Raw genomic sequence first — 20,939 nt, 5'->3', positions numbered from 1 at the left:
GAGGAAAAATCACCCATGGATAGCTTTTAAAATGTTGATTTGAAATAATAAAACATATCACTGCAGGGTTGAAGTTGTTGAATAATTTTAATATTTAGAAAATAATATTATTGATTAAATTACTGTAAATATAATTAATTGAAATAATTAGTGAATCTTGGTATTACACAAAAGCTGCCTACATAAGTTAGTTTTTTTTTATACGTTGTTTGCCGACTTAAAAAGGTAAATAACATATTATAATATGTGTTCATGAAAATGTATACTGTTAGGTGTTCTAAGTACAATAAGAATAATTTTTTTAAATAAAATTATATTGTTTACATTTATTACATAATATATTAGTTACACCTCACAAGATATGAGGTTATTTTTATGTTTTTTTTTTTTGTGAAAAAACATTTACTGAAATAATTTCTCAAGTAGAATTCATTCATGAAATGCATAGCATAATTTATATTATGTACGGTATAGAACAAATTGAAACTAATAATTATAATATAATTATATATTTTATTCATAACATGATATTTGTATGGTTAAATAATATTATGAACTCAACTAGCCGATTGCCCAATGTATTTTCCATATTGTATTGTACAGTTGTTCCCTTATCGACTTCTCCACTTGATTTATCTACTTCAAATAATTAGCAAGTTCAATCATCCAATGCCTATTTTCGTTTTCTCCACTTCGACCAACTTCAAAACACATAGTACATAAGTACATAATACACTATCTACCAAACTTTTGCTCAATAAATTATCGAATGTTTTTGGAGTTATCCATAGGTATTTGAAATTCTTTCCACAGATCCGATCAAAATGTTTACATAATAAACCAACTGAAAATAATAAAATGTGTTATAATTAGTATGTACATATCTTATATAATCCATGTGACCATGTACATAATATTATGTTCTTGATTGTCCAATCGTATGTTTATATTGTACTTATAATGCGAAATATACTTGTTTCAATAATAAAATGTGTTATGATTAATATGTACATATCTTATATAATCCATGTACACAATATTATGTTCTTGATTGTTCAATCGTGTGTTTATATTGTACTTATAATGCGAAATATACTTGTTTCTTTTTCTGGAATCAAATAAAAAAAATTCAATATTCGTAATTGATTATATTGCAAGTATTCCCATGACCCACAGTTACGTTATACAATAATACAATTTATTGTTTTCAGCCTAATTAAATTTGTATGCATTACATATGTCTATGTTATCGAATAATTCAGTCTGGTTATTTTCGTTGGTTAAATTAACCACGCTTAGACCCAATCGAAATATAAATATAATAATATAATTATACTACATAAGAAAATATGTATTTATCGTCACACATTTGGTATTATTTTTAATTAATCTAAGGTTTTATTTAATAATAATACAGTTCACTCGAGGCTACATTGAGATGTGTTTTTATTTATTTAGAAAATAATGAAAATCAAAGGTTTATCACTCGATTTGAAGAATAAATAACACCCTGAAAGTTCAGCAATAAACACTATTGTTATTGTTATGTACACGTATTATTTACAATAGCATTTATAATTAGGTGATTTTATCTTTTTAAAAATAGTATACTTTCTTATCTATTTTCATACTTTGTTTTTAGAACCCCTACTTTAAAATAGATATTAATTCAGAAAATAATATTATTTAAGATTGTTTGATGCTTTTTAGTCACTTTTTTCCCCAAGTAAAACAATCGTAACATTAAAAATTTAAGAAATAGTAATCAATGTTGGTAAAATAATAATAATTTGAATTATTTTATCATCTACCTTTTCAGTACCCAATAATATTATCGGTAGGACAAAGTAATTTTTTCCTAAAACTGTTTTCCTCAGAAATCTAATATTTTTTGTTTAGTGTTGTTACTCTGTATCATTTTTATCTAGTAACTACTTAACAGTGGGAAAATGTTGTATACTTATTTTATCTTGATGTCATATTATATCATCACTGAAACTGAAAGAGTCCACTAAGTTATGGTTATGTTTTATATTTAAATTGGTATATATTTTAATATCCATTTATAGTAGAATGCTAAACTTCATGAAGACTATTAGGTATATGATTTTTGCATGATTACTATGTTTTTTTTTGATTTATAATAATATGTATTAGTACCTAGTTCTATTTTCTGGTATTTTATAAAATATAAAATGTATTTTATGTTTTGAATGGATCGATGAATGTCTTAATTTTGTGGTGGAGAGGGGGGGGGGGGGTAAACAAAAGCTTTTTAGAAACTAATAAACTATTTAACTATGAAATGGTGTTATTTGGTGAAATATATAGGTACCTAATACATTAATTAAATAAAGACAATAAATTATATAATTTATAATTTAACTAGATATTTTCTAAATTCCCCGTGATTGTACAGTTTCATAATTGTGTACCTCCATTTGAAGTAGTAAGAATTAAATTAGATTTCTAAGGCATGTGAACGAGTTGGTGTTATTTTTTTTTATCGATAACAGGTATGACGATTAAATTGATTATTTTATTTAATAATAAATAATAATAACAATGATTTACACAGTTAGATAGCACTTCAATAGGTCTTGTGCATCGATACGTATATTATGGTATTTGATATAGTACTATTGTGCAATTCAAAATATCATCAATATCAATTTCGTAATGATAAATAGTATTTCAAGTATTTCACACTATTCAAAGTTTCAAATTCAGACAGATAATTAGATAAACTTAATTTTTTAAACATTGTAAATACATTTTATCATATATAAATTAATATATGCATTTTTAATAGTGTTTATATTTCATGCCTAAGTATTCATATTGACATTTACTATCAACATTTTTGTTCAGATTTCCATTTTGTCTTAATTATATCCCTAAAATATTTCAAATTGAAAATTAATTATTCCTGAATGTTATTAATTTCTTTAATATTAAAAAATATAATGTTTTATATTGTATTATTCAACTAGTTAATTATGTATATATTTTAAATATTATCCTCATTCAGGAATTCTATATTATAATATCCAGTTATTCTATATAAATGACAATTTCTAGATATAGTATTAATTTAATTGTATGCTATTTATTATTACGATAATATAAAGAACATACGATTTTTTTCAGGGAGGATTAGGTTTACTTAACGGAATATTACTAATAGAGAAATAAATTACTACTCAATATAAGTGTACAATAATACAATATCCTTGGAACTATTATAGGCTGACAGGCACATATCCGCTTAGAATCACATTTTGTTTGCAATCATTCAACTCATAAATTAGAGTGACCTCATCAATGACGATGAATACTTGACACATACGACATACTATACAGCAGATAAACTACCTAGTTTTATATACTTTTAAAGCCTTTCAATAATAACAATTATATAATTTTAACACGGCGTCTTGTATATGCAATATAGCTACATCACCGTCGTATTTCAACTTCCAAATAATAATCTCAAGATTATTAATGTTCATTAATTAATTCATATAATTAATTCATATAATTAATTAAAAGTACGTAACTAGTTAGAAGAAATTGAAAAAAAAATGCTTGTAATATTTTGACAAATAATTAGATAAGTAAATGTTAGACATATATGTTTAACTCGAGAGGTATGAGTATTCTATTATGACATTGACATTATATTGATTAAAAATAATTTGATAATAATTCTTTTTTTTTATCGAATGTAATTCTAAAAGATTCCGTTATGAAGTTCTAATGGAGGAATACATTAGTGGAAATAGGATTATTCCAATGTCCATTGCCATTTTTTTTAAACAAATTAAGTGCTAGAGGTACACTTTTAAATTGGCTAGTCTGCACTCCATATTTAATTCCAGTAGATTTTTTTTTTATTGTATTGGTTTATAAAATGTTAACTCTTTAATATTATTGAAGCTCAGTTATACTAAAGTAGGTAGATTCAATTGATTTTAATTATTGTCTATTGATATGTTAGATTTTATTTAAATATAATATTATAGTGTTTTTTTTAATAGAACCAATCGAAATGTAGATAAATGTTTATTTCAATTAACTTTTATTCTATAATTATATTAGTTTGAAATGTCAAGTTTTTATAATATTAAACAATAAATATCTTTGGACACAAACGAACCAAATGTTTTGATCATGATATTGTGCCCTTAATTCTAGGTACCTAATATAAGAGTCAATTAAGATATACATATTACATTTTTTCTCTACTAAAATTAGCGCACGCAGGTTATCGTTACGATTAGTGTAACGTTTATTTGTTGTCCATAATGATAAACATAAAACCCAAGTATGCATTTAAGTACCGGGTCTAAAACCCCTTAAATTCATTTCACTATCACTTGCAGGTTACAAAATTGACATGGATTATCTGGGTTTTTATTTTATTTCCTAATGATCATTATTTTGTTTAATACAGTAATTCTTTTTTTAAATTGTATATTATTTATTTGTATTTGAACAGTATTAAAAATAACATTTTTTTTTTTTTTTTTAAGTGTATTACCAAATATATTTTATATAATTAAATTGTAATTATAAAAATATCATACTTAATATTATCTATAATATAAAATTTTTATAATTTACCTAATTTATTTATATTTTATATTCCAATTGTTAGTTCTTATACTAATTTGCTTGTAACCCTATATGGTGTAACTTAAATAATTATAAATCTTGTGAAAAATGAGTAATCTAGATTTAAATATGTATATTATTTTCATACAAAACAAAATATGGGTTGTTTTACTAAAAAATAATATAATATACTATACATATTGATATCAAATTTGTGCAATACCTACCAGATTATTATTATATATTAATTTTAGTTAAATTATGTGAATCAATGGTGCGTCACATGATACAATATAATTTCTCAGGTATTTAAAAGTTCCTGGTTACATCTACAGACCTCTATCACAATACAAATTTGCTTAACTATTAGTTCAGGAGTAATAATTGAGAAATTGGCCAAACTCTCCCTCAAAGTGTCAGACACTTTAGTTTATAAGATATTGTATTGAATCGTAGATACATTAAATAATGATAAAAATAATTGTTTTAATATTACAATATAATTATAAATCAAAACATCAAAAAATCAAAATATCATTCAATTTATGGTATATAAAAATAATATAATGTATTGTTTAATTTAATCTAAATTGATATCCCTACTAACTACCCTGATAATAAAATTATGTCAACATTTTAACAAACAATAAATAAATAATAGTATTAAAAATGGTTTGTCTACTAATATAACTGTTTTGAAATTACTTATTAGTAACACCATAAATTAAGCTAATAAATTATAATAAAGTTAAAAATAAAATCACAAAATAAATTAATACATTTAAAACTATTTGTTTTTTTTCTCGTTTGAGATCACTAAAGAAATAACTTTATGGTATTTATATTGACACAAAGCAAGACTATTCAGCTACTTTAATTTTACTGTACATATATGAAATCGTAAGGACTTTGGTGTGGTGCCGAACCGTACCGACATTGTACGACGAGCGCCCGGCCGGCTTTTGGCGGCATTTACCGCGGACGTTAGCAAAAGCGACGTCAGTGCGCATCCGGGATATTATCCGTACGCCTCGTGTGCTGCTTCAAATTCAAACATTGCCGTTTGTTTGTCCTTACGTTAAATAAAAACGCCATAAAAAGTATTATTATTGCAATCAAATATAATTAGTGATCGTTTGTGTCTATAATATTCAATCGTGTGGTTTTGTTCGGAAGATTAAATTTATACAATATAATAGTATATAAAATAAAATAGTTTTTCATACATTAAATAATATAATATCTATATATAGAATAGTATAATATCATCTTATATGTGTATTTGATACTTTTAAAAGTGTACACGATGTACGATAAACCGCACATAGTGCTACTCGAGGATTAATACAGTTCCAGATACGTGATACAGGTGAGCTCAATTAAAAATTATTTACAATTAATGTTACAAAAAATGTTGTGATTAAGTCTTACAATATTACGCTGCTTATATTAGAGATGTGGGAACGTCTTGATGTTGACACAATACTGTCACGTGAAGGCGCAACCACAGCACAACTATTGAGGTTGCTGAAATTATGCAATGTTCACTGAATACTCAACTTTAGTTTAATAATCACAATAACCATTCTTAAATGTACTATAAAACGCATACCAATGTGATTTTTTAATTATGGATGCATGATATAACAAACTTTGTCACTTGTCAGATTATTAAATTGTCAAGGCTGGGCATTAACGAGTAAAAAGTAAATATTAAGTGACTTAATGAGTTATATATATTTTTTAAAGTAAATTCTAGTTTAAATATTTCAAATGTATTCCATTATATGCAATTACTAATCAGTTTGGCAATTAAGTTTATAGTCACGTTAAGTTAATTTATTACATGATATGAATTCCGTGTATATTAAAATAATATATTTTGTTTTGTTTAAAAATTATCATTTTTATAAATTATCTTTATCATTAGTTATAGGTACCGAGGTAATGTTATAATATGCATTATACATTATAAATAGGTACGTAATTGTAGACTGTCGAAGTTTTCAATGCACTATTTCTAGATTTCGAAGGGATCAAAATACGTTATATAGTACTTTCCAAACACATTAAATTCAAATTTTAAAACCTACTAACAATAACATTATCAGATAGGTTATTTCAAAGTCTAAAGATAGACATTTTTCTACCGTGAGCCCTTAAAATATTAATTTCACAAAAAATTATCAAAAATATTTTATAACATATTAACTTCGGTATTCATACCATTGCAAGGGCCACGGCCACCACTTCGGTTTTTTTTTTTTTTTGTCAATATTCTTCTTTGATGAATATATATTTTATTATAATTAATATATTTATGTTTATATATTGTTGTTTTTTAGTATATACTTTTATCAGATTTATTTAGTGTATTATTCTATAAATTTAAATACTAAATATTCAGTTAAAAATTAATGTAATTGACTTTTAACTAAGTTTAGTTACTTTAAACTTAAAATTCAACTTGCGTTCTTCTATATTTACTGAAAGTGTTAAAAATATTAGTCAACTTAAAGAGTCTTGTCAAAATTACCAAAAGCTGTAACGACGTCACAAAATATTGTATTACAAATGTTAACACAAAGTTTACAAAATATAATTTTGTCACAACAAATATCTATACCTACTATTAGGTATATAAATAACTGTCATTAATTTGTCATTATATATTATATTATCACACCTCGTTTTCTAAAGCTTAAAGTTCTTATTACGTAGGTAATGGGTAACTAATAATCACAAACAATTTATCTTTCTGATAAAGACGTCAAATAAAAAAAAGACCTACATAAAAAAGAAACCACTCTTTTTACATTATTTTTGATGTCTTAGAAATAAGGGTGCTGAATCATCTATAAGCACCCTCTCCTCTTTCCATAAATTGCATCTAAGTTTTTATACATTAATACAAGTAAAGATTTAAAAATAACTTTTATGGCACAGAAAACTAGCAAATCATTGAGTTCAACATATTATGAATATGTTAGAATAGGTACTCTTGCTTAAATGTTTTCATTTTATAGGTACACTTCTTATTTGTATTTTTATTCCCGTAACAATGTAAGATAAAATAAGAAACCGAGAAAGGACTTATTCAAAGTAAAAAACTGCAAACAATACATTTAATTTGTGAAAAATAGATAGGACTACTTGAAAATTTTGAAGAATTCTTATTGCCTATAGTATTTTCACAAAATAAAGACGGACGCATAATTGATTTCGGCTTTCATTCTCAAAATCTTAATTAATATTAAATACTAAAAGTCACATTTTTATTTTCTTATGAATGTTATAAAATGTTTGTGTTACATAAAAGTGTTGTTCAATACAGGAATACAACTGATGTCAGTGTATTGACATATCTATAGGTACATATAAAAGTTTTTTTTTTGTGTGTGTAAAATGTTGATTTTAAATTAAATTGTTTTATATTTTATCCAATAATGATGAAGATTTATACGAAAATAGATTTTATTAAGTAATAACTATGCGTAGTACAGAGTGGGCATCTGCTTTTATATTTTTATATACAAGCTAGCCACATAGTAAAATTCGGTGAACTTTTATATGCTAAATGTATATTTGGTACATAACATAAAAAAAGGGGATTTTGGAATTTTTAGTAAAATGAAGGACCATATTTTCAGATATCTACTTCACTAGAATAAAAAAATTAATTAACGTTAGGTCACATTCCTTTTTTCTGAGCGTTTAAAATTCAAATTTCGAAGACGTTTGAAACTGAAACATATAATAACGATTTTTTTCAAACGAATTTTGACTAAGTTATTTTGTTATTTTTGAAAACTTAAAGCATATCATTTGTACTTAAATTATAATCATACACTGTTACATTTTAAACATACTTGGACTATTTTTAAGGTATTTATTGGTATTTAAAAACTTAAAATTTCTTTTTAAATGTTTATGAAAATGTTGTCAAGTAAAAAAAAATTTTAATGTAATGCAAAGTAATAATAATTTGTTTTTAAAGCAACCAAAAAACATCGAAAATAAATGTACACAATTTTTTACCGAAATTTATAGTTTAAATTAAAAAAATTAGATAGGTAACGGTTTAACAAAAAAATTTCGGTTTCTTAGTTACTTTGTGCACTTTGTAGTACTTAATCCAAAAAGTATAATTCGTAGAAACTTAAAACTTTTTCTTATTATGGATATTTCAATTTCCTATACACATTACAAAGTTGAATTTCCAAAATATTTAAATTAATTTTAAGATATTAACACCACGAAGTTATTTTCACAGTCCTACGGTACGTCGATATTGACTTAGTAATAACTACAGCTAATGATAAAATTATGTGGAATAATATTATAATGAATATGTCATATATTATATGATTATTTTATGACTAATTGTAAATGAATTCAAATTGTATACATTAATATTACAGTGACGAGGTACACTTGAAACCTAAAATAGTTCAGAACAACTTTCCGGTTTTTTTTTTTTCATATGAGAACCAACCTTTTTTCTATAAATGTTTTATAAGTAAGTTTTTTTAATGTTTATGGATCTAAATCGAAATACGAACAGGTAGTTTTTGTGTTATTAAACTTTATATAGCTACTAATGATCATTTATAATCCTTAATCATAGTTTTGCATCAATTACAAAAAGGAGGTAATATTTAGTCTGGTACTGATTATATTAGACTATATTTACAAACTATAAATTGATTATATTATTATGATATTATCTATTGCTGTAGTTTTAAAATAATCATAAACCTCATATCTATAAATCCTATGTCCTAATCTTAGTAACTGGTACATTGCGTAAAATCATTCAAAATCTTAATTTTCTAATTATTTCGATTTATATAAATAAAAATTGTATTACAAATTAATATGCCTATCAATTTACAGATGAAAGTGTTGTTTACATTCGAAATAAAAGTTTTTACCATTATGGTGTTTAAGTATAGGTAATTAAAATGTTTATTATATTTATTAAAGGAGAAATGGGAGTATGTATGTCTGGTATATTATTTACCATAGGTGTTTATATTTATTTATTTATATTTCTGTTAAATGTTGTTATTTTAAAAGTTAATGATCAATAATTTATTTAAAGATTCAAAAATTCTATTCATATATATTATATTTATATGTAAATTTAAATCCATGATAATATCGTATCAAAAATGTCTTAAAACAATAAATATAACGTCATTACAATAAAAGTTGTTACTTAAGATAAACAATAAAGAATGAATATTTTTTTACTAAGTGAACTGAATAATTCATGAGTCAATTAAAATAATTAACTAATAACCATCATCATTTTCTAAAAAAAAATATTTTTAAATTATTTTTTTTAACTTGTAAAAATATTTTATTTATGGTTCATAAAGCTGTATTTAGTGGCAATAAATGTAATCCTTATCATATTTCCGTCGATAAGATTGAATATGATCTTTTATAACATTTTAAATAAAGCAATTTAAATGTTTCATAGGCGTCAAAATACATTCTCACCAGTTATAACTACCTTCTCTTGTTGTAATTTATTTGTTGTCTACCGCAGAAGAAATAACTTGCTGTAGTTTTTAAATTTTATTTTGAATGATATAGAAATTTTTTATTTTGAAAGGTTTGTTTTATTTATATGAATCGCAGCGAGTTAGTTTTGCACATCACCGCCCAAATATTATTCAATAATAATATAATAACACATTTTTAGTATTAAAACAATCAATAAAACCTTTATAAATATGGAGTGAAAAATAATATAAGTAAGAAGTATTTAATATATATTTTTTTTTATCAGCGTATTCGCTTATAATATTGTGATATCAATGCTACTGGGGTTTTACGTGCGCATTGCTCATACCTAGTATACAATTGTTTGATATAAGTTACCAGGTGCATTGATTAAAGTGCGTGTCTGTATTCAATTAAGGTACCTATACTGAGGATAGCAAGATTATGTGCAAAAGACTATACCTATGGTTGAAAAGAATGTTTTATTAAACACCCACGAGACATGCTGTCTAGTATGAATTGAAATTTCTACTGGCAAAGTGATGTGAGCTGAAAGTATGTATAGGGTTGACGAGTATAATGATGAATAATGCGGTTGATGGATATACGACGCAAAGGTGTTGAGTGAGGTCTCATAAACACAACATGTGAGAAGAAAATTAACTGGATTTTACTAATATACAAGGTACGACAAAGTGTTCTATACGTAATTGTACCTATGTAAATATTCCAAAATAAAAGAATAAATAATTAGTATTATCCATTTATTGGGTCTGAGTTATAGATCTGCGTTTTAAATTTTGATTTTGTATTAAATGTTTTTTATAATAAATCAGTTATCGATGACCGTAATGTGTCATGTAGGTAAAAATTAATTATCATTGTTTAATATATATAAATTACTCAAGAGTTAAGTTAAAATATACAATTATAAAATATGTTTACATAGAAATACAATTTCACATTATCAATTTATTATTATAGATTTACCAATGAAATTATACTTGTTACATTATTCGAAAACCCTAAGACATAAAAATATAAAGACATCGCTATAAAATTTAATAATTTAATATTATCTATTCAATGATTAATAAATATTATACAGCAAAACCAATAATTTAAAATGTATCATATAATATATAATACTTATAATTATGATTGGTAAATACATTTTTTTTCTTCATATGATTCTTATAGTTTTTATCCATTTACGAGTATATAGTATATTTTATAAAATTTTAAAATAAAAATAAATGTATTGATGTGTTGTAAGTGCAAACACAGTAGTTGTAAAATCATTATATGCACATAAAAATATGAAATAATATATATGTATATTTTAATGCATTGTACACCTTAACCGTTAAGTGGGAACTAACTTATGGGATAATTTAACGCTCAATTATTATGCAAATAAAATGTTATGGAATGTTAAATATTACAGTATAATGAACTATAAAAAGTTTGAACCTTAATTTTCTTTGAGATTAAAATATAAGATTTTAAAATAACTTTTTATGATTAAATATTTTTTTTTAAGTTTGCCAAATGCTAACAAAAATAAACACATTTAATCTATAACAAATATGAATTCATACAAAATAAAAAAAAAAAAAAAACGAATATTGTACCTATATTGTATATTACGCTGAACAGAAATCGTGTAGATTAAACGTGAAAATGTGAAATGCATGGTTTTCATGATATGTACGTGTATGTATTAAGAGTGTACGTGTCTGCGCGTTTGCGCATAGTGGATCAGTTTAAGTAAAACCATAGTTTCTGTCTGAGGAAGAGAACATAGGGTGAGAAAAATAGGAAACATACAAATTACGTTTCACGACTCCCTTATGCATAATCATTTTATCAAGTCTAGCGAAAACCAAGAACATCGCTTTCAGGCAGCTCGATGTTGATGTTTTACGCGATTACATGCTCGGCTCGCACACCTAAAGGCTTATTTATGCCGGTGTCGTCCTCGGGAAAGGGTGAATAAGTGTTTCGATGTATCAAAATGATGGAACTGCGTGAGAAACCCAAGACGCGTGTGTATAAATAATAAAAATATATAAAAAGAACGGGTGGAATGAAAGAGAAAGAGGGGAAAAAAACAACAACAAAAACTTGGAAGGAAAAAGTAATAAGGAGAAGAAAAGGGAGGCGTTTGCTGAGGGCACGATGCATCGTCGTCGCCTGATACTTTTCAAGCACTTTATCAAATTGCTGACGAAATTTGTTGTCTACCCTCTCAGTTCAGACCTTATTCACATATGAATTTATGTTCATTTTTATCAGCCACTGAATGCTTGTGTAATCTATATCGAATCACGAGAAATTTACGACCGCTTTCAGAATCATCCGTAAAGTTTACCACGGAAAACTTTAATGTTACAACTTTTCTACGTACCACTGCTTTTTTCATTTTTATTTTTTTCTGAATTAGTTACGTAGTTATAACTACAAATTTATTCAAATCACATTTTCCTTTGCTTTTCAAAAGAAAAGAAATATTAATCTTTGTAACATTTTAACCTTTATACAACTTGCCTGTACGATTTGGTACCTAGTTAATTATATGGATTAATAACTGAGCTAAACCCAACGATTTTATAAAAAGTGTATACGATTATGTTTGTACAAATAAAGTTAATTATATTGATGGTAAATTACTATCGTTTATCTGTTGACACTTTAATCACCGTATACTTTGGTTAAACATTTTGTGTTAATCACTAATATTATTATAGGTACAATAATTGTATAATTATAATAATGCACACTATCTTCAAAGTTAAATTATAGCTAAACACAATTCATATTTAAATTATCATTATTATTTGTATTTAAAAAATAATGTTTAATCCATTTATGATCATTATATTAAATTTAAAATGATGAAAAACACAAAAAACATTCATCTTAAAATTCGTATTTTTGTTGAAATATTTTAGAATAATTTAAATGTTAAGTTGTTTATGACAAAAATCTTTACACACATAATAAATATTATTAAATATTAAAACAATTGACATAAAAAAAAAAATGTTTATATATTATATGTTTATGCCTATAATAGCTTATATCTATCATAAAAGATTATCTCCCCTGAAAAAATATCAAATATAGAGCTATTATGGATATAGGTGTCTCTTTGTTTTAGTGTACCTAAGTTCGCCTACAAATCGGCGTCAGTATAGGTACTTCGCTTAATATTAAACTAGTTCTACCGAAATGGACAATTCACCTGTAGCACATTGGATATAGCACTTGGTATATTAACAAACGTGGTTCAAACTACCTACTCTCTAAAATTTGAACAATTTGAAATTTTAATTTTAATCGATCAAGTAGTTTTTAGTAGCTACATAAGCTACATCCATGTGCTCTCAAGTTATTTGTTTTAAGGTATAATTTATTTATTGGAAATTCGGTGCCATAACGATGGACGATATTTTGATGCATGCTTTTACCTCATCTGCCAAGCAACCAATTTTAACGATTCATGTTCAAAAATATTGAATTACACTTTTAATATTATAATCTGAAACCTATGGTAACCATTTATCAAAAAAAAAATGTTCGATTTACCTTTGTGAGCATCTCATTAAAATGCGAATTATGCATAATCCTTTCTTAATGCATCACTACATGGTGAATCGAATTGCAGTCTCTAGATATCATATAAATTATGCTTAGGCTCTACGTTGATCAGTCAGTCAGGACTTGTTCGATTAATTAATATAAAGATAATATTATTACATGAATAAATATTTAATCATATAAATTACAATTATAATAAATAACGATGTTAATTGGTACATATTAAATTATTTTACGATCACTTTTAATATGAGAAATAATATAACAGTAGCAAAGAAAGTATATATGTCTTAGTATTAGGTTGTAATATTGTATAAGCCTGTAGTGTTCTAGAAATTATTATTAGTACAATCATTTTCCGAAAATAATTAAAAAATATATAATGTTGATTAGGTTGGTCGTGATCTTCCAAGTTGCTCCAACGGTGTACGTTTTACCGACAACGTTTGAGACAATGGGTATTCAAATTTGTCGGCAGGCGGTCATTATTACCTACCACCAAAACACATATCTGACACAATGGCTGCCCCTGCAGAACAATGAAACCATTTCGGCCATTTGAACGCCATCGTGCATGATAATCATAATAATCATAATAATAATAATAACAATAATAATAATAATAATAATAATAATAATAATAATAATAATAATAATAATAATAATAATAATAACAATAATAATAATAATAACAATAATAATAATAATAATAATAATAATAATAATAATAATAATAATAACAATAATAATAATAATAATAATAATAGTAATAATAACAAAAATCGAAATCGAAAATTTTGTAAAATATAAATTAGAATAATATGCAAATAGAAGCCTTATCACAGACCACGTAGAATATAAAAGTATTATAATAAGTAATATTAGTTAATATTGTAATAAGTTTATATTTTGATCAATAATATTATAATGTAGGTAAGTGAGACCAGGGCTAGTTGGACACCGGGTCAAGTTGTCGAAGTCGATTTTTGATATATTACCTACCTATATTTGAGTTGAACACACAATAATACAATCATTACAATAGGTATATCAATCGTTCATTATCACCATACGTGTCGATGTCATAATTCAATTTTTCCTGTTATTTAATGAGTAATATAATACCTTTCTCAACTGTGTGGTTTTTTACGTTTTTACATATTAAACATTTTTATTAAATACTAACTGCAGTGGATATTCAAGAAAAGTAAAACATTATTTCTTATTATTTCATCATAATAATATTATGCACATGAATACATGATATTTACTATTGTTTCAAAATATTGAAAAGGTCAGAAATATGGGCATGTTGACTGTTGAGTAGGTATGTGTATTGTGTATACTAAACGGTCTATGAGATATAATTTCATTTTTACAAATATATTAATTGTTGTATTTAAATATTGTTTTACATAATAAAATATATTTATGTTTATGTCATGATTAGATATTAGTTATTTTTTTAATGAGTAGTTTTATTTAAATAATGTTTTTATAAATAGATACTTTTTATTGTTACAAATATTATATTTGTTTTTTCAAATATTGTTTTCTGTTTAGGGATTTCATTTAATTTTCATAAATTTGCAATTAATAAAATTATTTTATTTTAAATTTTAACAATAAAGTTAAATAAATAATTGAAGCCGATTTAAATATAAATGCACCGTCAACGGGGCAAGTTGGATTGATTATTATTTTTTATGAAATTACAGATTACTAATTTATTAAGATAATAATTTAAATTAATTATGTAACTAACATGTTAAGTGAACTTTTAATCGTTAAAATCACAAAACTCAAAGAATTAAAAATACAAGTATAAAAATTAAGCTGTCTAGCCCCAGTCTCCCTTAATATATTTTGTAAAATGTTCTAACGTCTTGTAAATAAAGAACATAAAAGAAAACTACTCGTAGCACAATAAAGACTGTAATAAATCAATTACGGTTATTGTTAATGAAGTTATGGCAGTAATACAGAATTTATAGTGTTGTAAAATTTCATACTTATTCTTTAATAACATAATCCAATGATGTTAACCAAGAGTTGCATATTTTACATTATAAGTGACTTAACGTATTTTTATTGACAACGTAGTCTAAGGTAATGGAAGTATCAAGATAAATACGAATTATGATTGGTTTTAGGCAATATTGTACAAATACAGGATCATTTGCATTTATAGAATTATTTTGAAATAATATAATTATATTATTATTCTTGATAGTTGTAGTTTTTCAAGAATAACGCCACTTATTGAAATATAACAAAAAAAAGTTTTATATTTAAATACAATTGATAATTATTTTATATGAAACACTAATATTATATTATTACAACATATTATTTTTATGATCCATATTTTCGTGCTTGAATTCAGATACTTTTTATTACGTTTGTTATTGTATTTATAGGAGATTTGTTTGAGACCATTCCAATTATTTATAAATAGAAAATAATTTTACATGTCATTACTTATTGGTGTACCTATATTTATAATTTAAGATAACATTTTAATATTTTTTCGTAAGTAATACTTATTTAATTTGGCAACTAAAAATCACAAACATTTTTTAGTTTTTTTAATAAAATGTAAATTGTATATTTTAATATATTTCTATATTTTCTTAAACTTATATTGTTGTTAATAATACTGTATATTGTAGAACTTTGTTTTTTGGCAAAAAGTTTTTGACCTAATAGGTATTTAATATAATAGTATATATTACACATTATTTTTTCGTTCAATAATTATCCGAACTGACTATGACTGGTGTTGTAAGACATTCCATCGTTACCCTGTAATTTAGGGTGCTTCTAATTAATTCCATTGACATACCGTACAACCATTTACGAACGTTTTTCATGTCATCAAAATGAAATTCCTAAATCATCATCATGTTCATCTGAGCTAGAATGTAATTTAAGTATACCTAGATGATATAATCACAAGTCAATATTTTCAACGTACTCACAATCATGAAAAATACCTACAGAGAACAAATGCGGTTCAGTTCTTTTGTTCAATTTGGTATTAAAAATTCCAATTTGAGAAATAATTAATTTAACAAAAGCTATAGTAAAAAAATATTATATGATAATATATTTGTAATAAGTAAATCGTAGCTGTTATATAATAAGCGAACAAAATACTATACTATTAATTACTAATCGTTGATTGTCTAAATGATTTATAAATATAATTATTTATTAAAATCCATATATTATTACAAATAACAATAATATATAAATTAAAAACGTATTACATTGTAAAAAAAAAAAAAATTTTCTAAGATTATATTAAATAATTATAATATTATGACGTATATCATTGTTTATTATGATTATATTAATTTTTAAATTAAATAGTAATTTATTGTTTCAGTATTTTAGTACTATTGCAGTGGTAAGACATTGACTTGGTTACCTAGTTTATTCAACTCCATAACAGTTTTTATTTCTGAGTAAAAATATAGAATACAATATTGTCAAATAACTTAAAAAACTCACTTCATATTTATTTTTAAATCACCTAAAATATCATTGATAGGATTTTGAATAAAATCAATTTATCTTTTGAAATTTTTATTTTACATACATAATGTAAACATAAAATTTAAAAATTGCGGACATTTTGAATTATTTTTATCTTTTTCACAGACTTATAGAATATTATTATTTTATCTGACATTGTTTTAATTTTGTGTTTTTAAGAAAGAAGCGAAAACTAAAGAAACTACCTATATACGTTATGTTCCAGTTTAAAACAATAAAACTACCTTGTATAATATTATATATATTAATATTTAAAACAAGGGCTTCAACAATAACCAATAATAATATGAATATTGTATATTAATAATTAACCACTGCCTTGTGTGGTAGACAATTTAGTCTAACAATTAATCGTATATAAATTATGAAATACAATATAAATTATGAAAAATAGTTATTGTTTATATAATTTTTTCTACAGCTTGTTTTTCAACATACAAAAAACTTATCTACATTTTTATTTTACTTTTTTAAAACATACATTTTATTTATATTACTGCATTAACATTTTAAATTAAATACAATTGTGAAATTGTACCGATGGAAAATAAGAAATTTTTCGAAAACAACGTTTGAAAATATAGTATTATAGTTTTTATTAAATTTATCTTAAGTACCTATGAACTTTTAAAAATATAATACCTAAGTATTTACTAAAAAAAAAAAACAATTATTAAAATGTTCCTTTGGAATTTACGACTTTCCATTATGATGTAATATATCGTAAGGATTTCAGACTAATAATGAAATATATTCAAATAGTATAACCCAACAAATAGGCATAGGCAATTAAAATATCGTAATAAATATAACTGGGCATAGCTGCATTAACGTATTTTACGGCTTAGCTTATTTTGTTATATTTCAAACCCAATGTATTACAGAAAATGTTCTAGAAATTTGTATGGCGTAAATATTTGTGGTACTTCTGGCTTAGAGTAAACAAAGATAGTGGACATTTTATTGTGTTTATCGGAAGAGCTAAAATCAGTACTCTCTTAAACAAACATGTGTGCGTTGTAAATCGGAATAGTGTTGTATAACGACCATAAGATGATTTTATATTATATTCTACGACTTTAAAATATTCTGTTAATTTAGATATGAAAATTATAATTACCAGATAATTATTATTATATTTGTTCATTCTGCTGGATATGTTTTAGTGAAAAAAAAATATATTCGCTTCATAACAACACTCTAAGATACTTGGGAACTATTGATTCTTATTATGGCTATTGGCTATAATTATAACACTCGTAAATTGTGAAACCTAATTGGATTCATGTACTAAAAAAACATGAATTGTGTTTTTTACTGTTTCTTTTATACAGTTTGATATTTTAATTTTACTGTGCAATAAACTTTATCGTAATTTATTCATCGATATATTTTGTTCATACCATAATTTAAAAATTCTTTTGTTCTGCGTTATTATTGTTGGTAAAAGGGAGAGTTAACACATTAATTATGTATGTAACTTTAGGGGCAATTTGCCATTATTGATAATGGTCGGTAAACGGTAAACTGGGAATAGAGCATAGTAATTCAGCAATTGGCAAACGGATCACCATAGAAATTTCCCGGTCCGTTCGCGCGTCTGGCATCAAGATGTGTTTGCAATTCCCTATTTTTGAATATATGTTGGCTGGATTCATACTAGATCGTATAGTATTGGAAAATAAAGGTCGATTATAATTTCAGTCCGAATGGAGAGGCGGACACTCAATTTTGCGACGATAGCGTAAAAGACTTAGTAATATTGAATCTATATAATAATAGTAATCACTCACTAGCGCAGAACAATTGAGTAAGATTCTAAACATGCAAGTGACTAAACTAGGTGATATTGGGCGAATAAATAACTCTCTCAAATGATTATTATTTTTTGAATTGATCTTATTATGCATTAAAAACTTGTCCATTAATGCCTGGCAGATGAATCAGTATTACTATTGTAGACAAGTTGTACATTTAATAATACAAAAAATAATAAAATTTAATTTATCAAACTTAGGATTAAAATTTAAAATTTTAAATAACGTCCATTATTCTATTATAGAACCTATGTATTACTGCTACCTACAATATTTATTAACCTACTTTTGAGTATCTAACTGAGCCCCTTTAATGCGTTTATCTACTAACAAAACTATGAATTTCTTCTTACTTTAGATACATGTAGAAATCTAATAATCAAATAATTAAAGATTAGAATATGACTTCCGTATATTACTGAAGACAAATATACTAATAATTTAGTGGTGTACAGTATCGTTGATTTTGAAGTTTATTTATTTTCAGCATTGCGTACAGTCTCAATTATGAGTAATGAATTCGTCTAACTAATTCAGCTATTCCAGGCACGTGGATAAATCAAATTAATTATCCAATGACAAAGTAAAAAATTAGCGATAAATCAGAAGAAGCTTTGTTGGCTTTGATTTGATTTTTTAAATGATTCCTACGAAGTGATTCTAACCACTTATTAAATTATATTGCTTACATTCAACTATAAAAATACTGAGTTGAGAAATCATGAGCTATATATGTCCCTATTGTCAATTATAAAATAAATAATTAATTTTTAGCATATCATAATAAATCTAATCAACAACTGAATTCATACATTTTGTTTCATGTCTAATAATAATTGGATATGGTTATTTTTATATAATTATACATTTGTGTTTTTATCTATATTATAATATATTATATTAGATTTTAAGGTACATATTATTATATATAAAAAAAAAAACTAATAATATTTTTTTGTGTTTATTTTGTCATTTTAATTTAATTTTGTTTTTACTAACAAATAATCTTAAATTTGGTCTGCTAAATATATAATTTTTTTTAACTTTAATACTTAAACAATTTTAAATATAATTGTATACATTTTGTAAATTATAAATATTTTATTTATTTCATGACATGATTTCCAGTAGAGTGATGTAATTTTTTTTATCTTTGCATGGAAGATAATAACCTCATTAGGTATAATAAATAAACTCAGTTGTATAAAAATATATTTGGAAGACAAATATGTATTTATACTACCTATATAATATCTACCAGTAAAGCAACTTAAATACCAAATTCAAAATAAATAAAAAAAATTAAACTATAGAAACAAAAATGCATATCAAAAGTTTCATATTAATATGCAATTTGCTTAAATCAGAATGAAAATTAATGAGAAATTTGCCTTTTATTTTTTCAGTTTTATCGAGTATATCTACATATAAAAAAAAAAAAAAAGTTCGTAGGTACTTAACATTAATTCATGATTTTGTTAATACAAATTGTCATAAATTACCATTTTTCGTATTTATCTTAGATACACTTATTTTATTATTTGTTTCTATCGTACCATGTTTTTTCCCCACTAAAAGCACATTTTGTAAGATGGGAATTATATGTTATTAAAATAATTAATATTTATTCGCCCTGCTTATTCTTCAATATTTTATGTGATGTCTGTTTATTTTAGTTGCTTATATTTCAAATCTACGAGAATATAATTATGTAATGTGTGTACGTATTATTTTTATATTATTGTGAATTTACATTTGTTGAAACTTGGAAACGCGGCAGAGATATTTGCATAGATATAGCATGCGACGTTGTCGTAGTTATTAAAA

The 20,939-nt window shown here is 24.4% G+C and overlaps 1 protein-coding gene across 2 annotated transcripts in view; it reads left to right on the top strand.

The window, feature by feature from the left end:
* The first annotated feature begins 5,605 nt into the window (after positions 1–5,605).
* The window catches only part of LOC100164076 (zwei Ig domain protein zig-8-like), a 254,559-nt gene continuing 239,225 nt past the window's right edge, over positions 5,606–20,939 (top strand). For both annotated transcript variants that reach the window (XM_001945859.5, XM_008189020.3), the window contains exon 1: positions 5,606–5,986. The gene's annotated coding sequence lies outside the window, so the exon portion shown is untranslated. The remainder of the gene's footprint in view (positions 5,987–20,939) is intronic.

This window comes from Acyrthosiphon pisum, chromosome A3 (genome assembly GCF_005508785.2).
Source record: "Acyrthosiphon pisum isolate AL4f chromosome A3, pea_aphid_22Mar2018_4r6ur, whole genome shotgun sequence".
Lineage (NCBI taxonomy): Eukaryota > Metazoa > Arthropoda > Insecta > Hemiptera > Aphididae > Acyrthosiphon > Acyrthosiphon pisum.
Note: the sequence above shows the minus strand (reverse complement) of the source record. Positions and strands in the feature narration are given on the sequence as shown.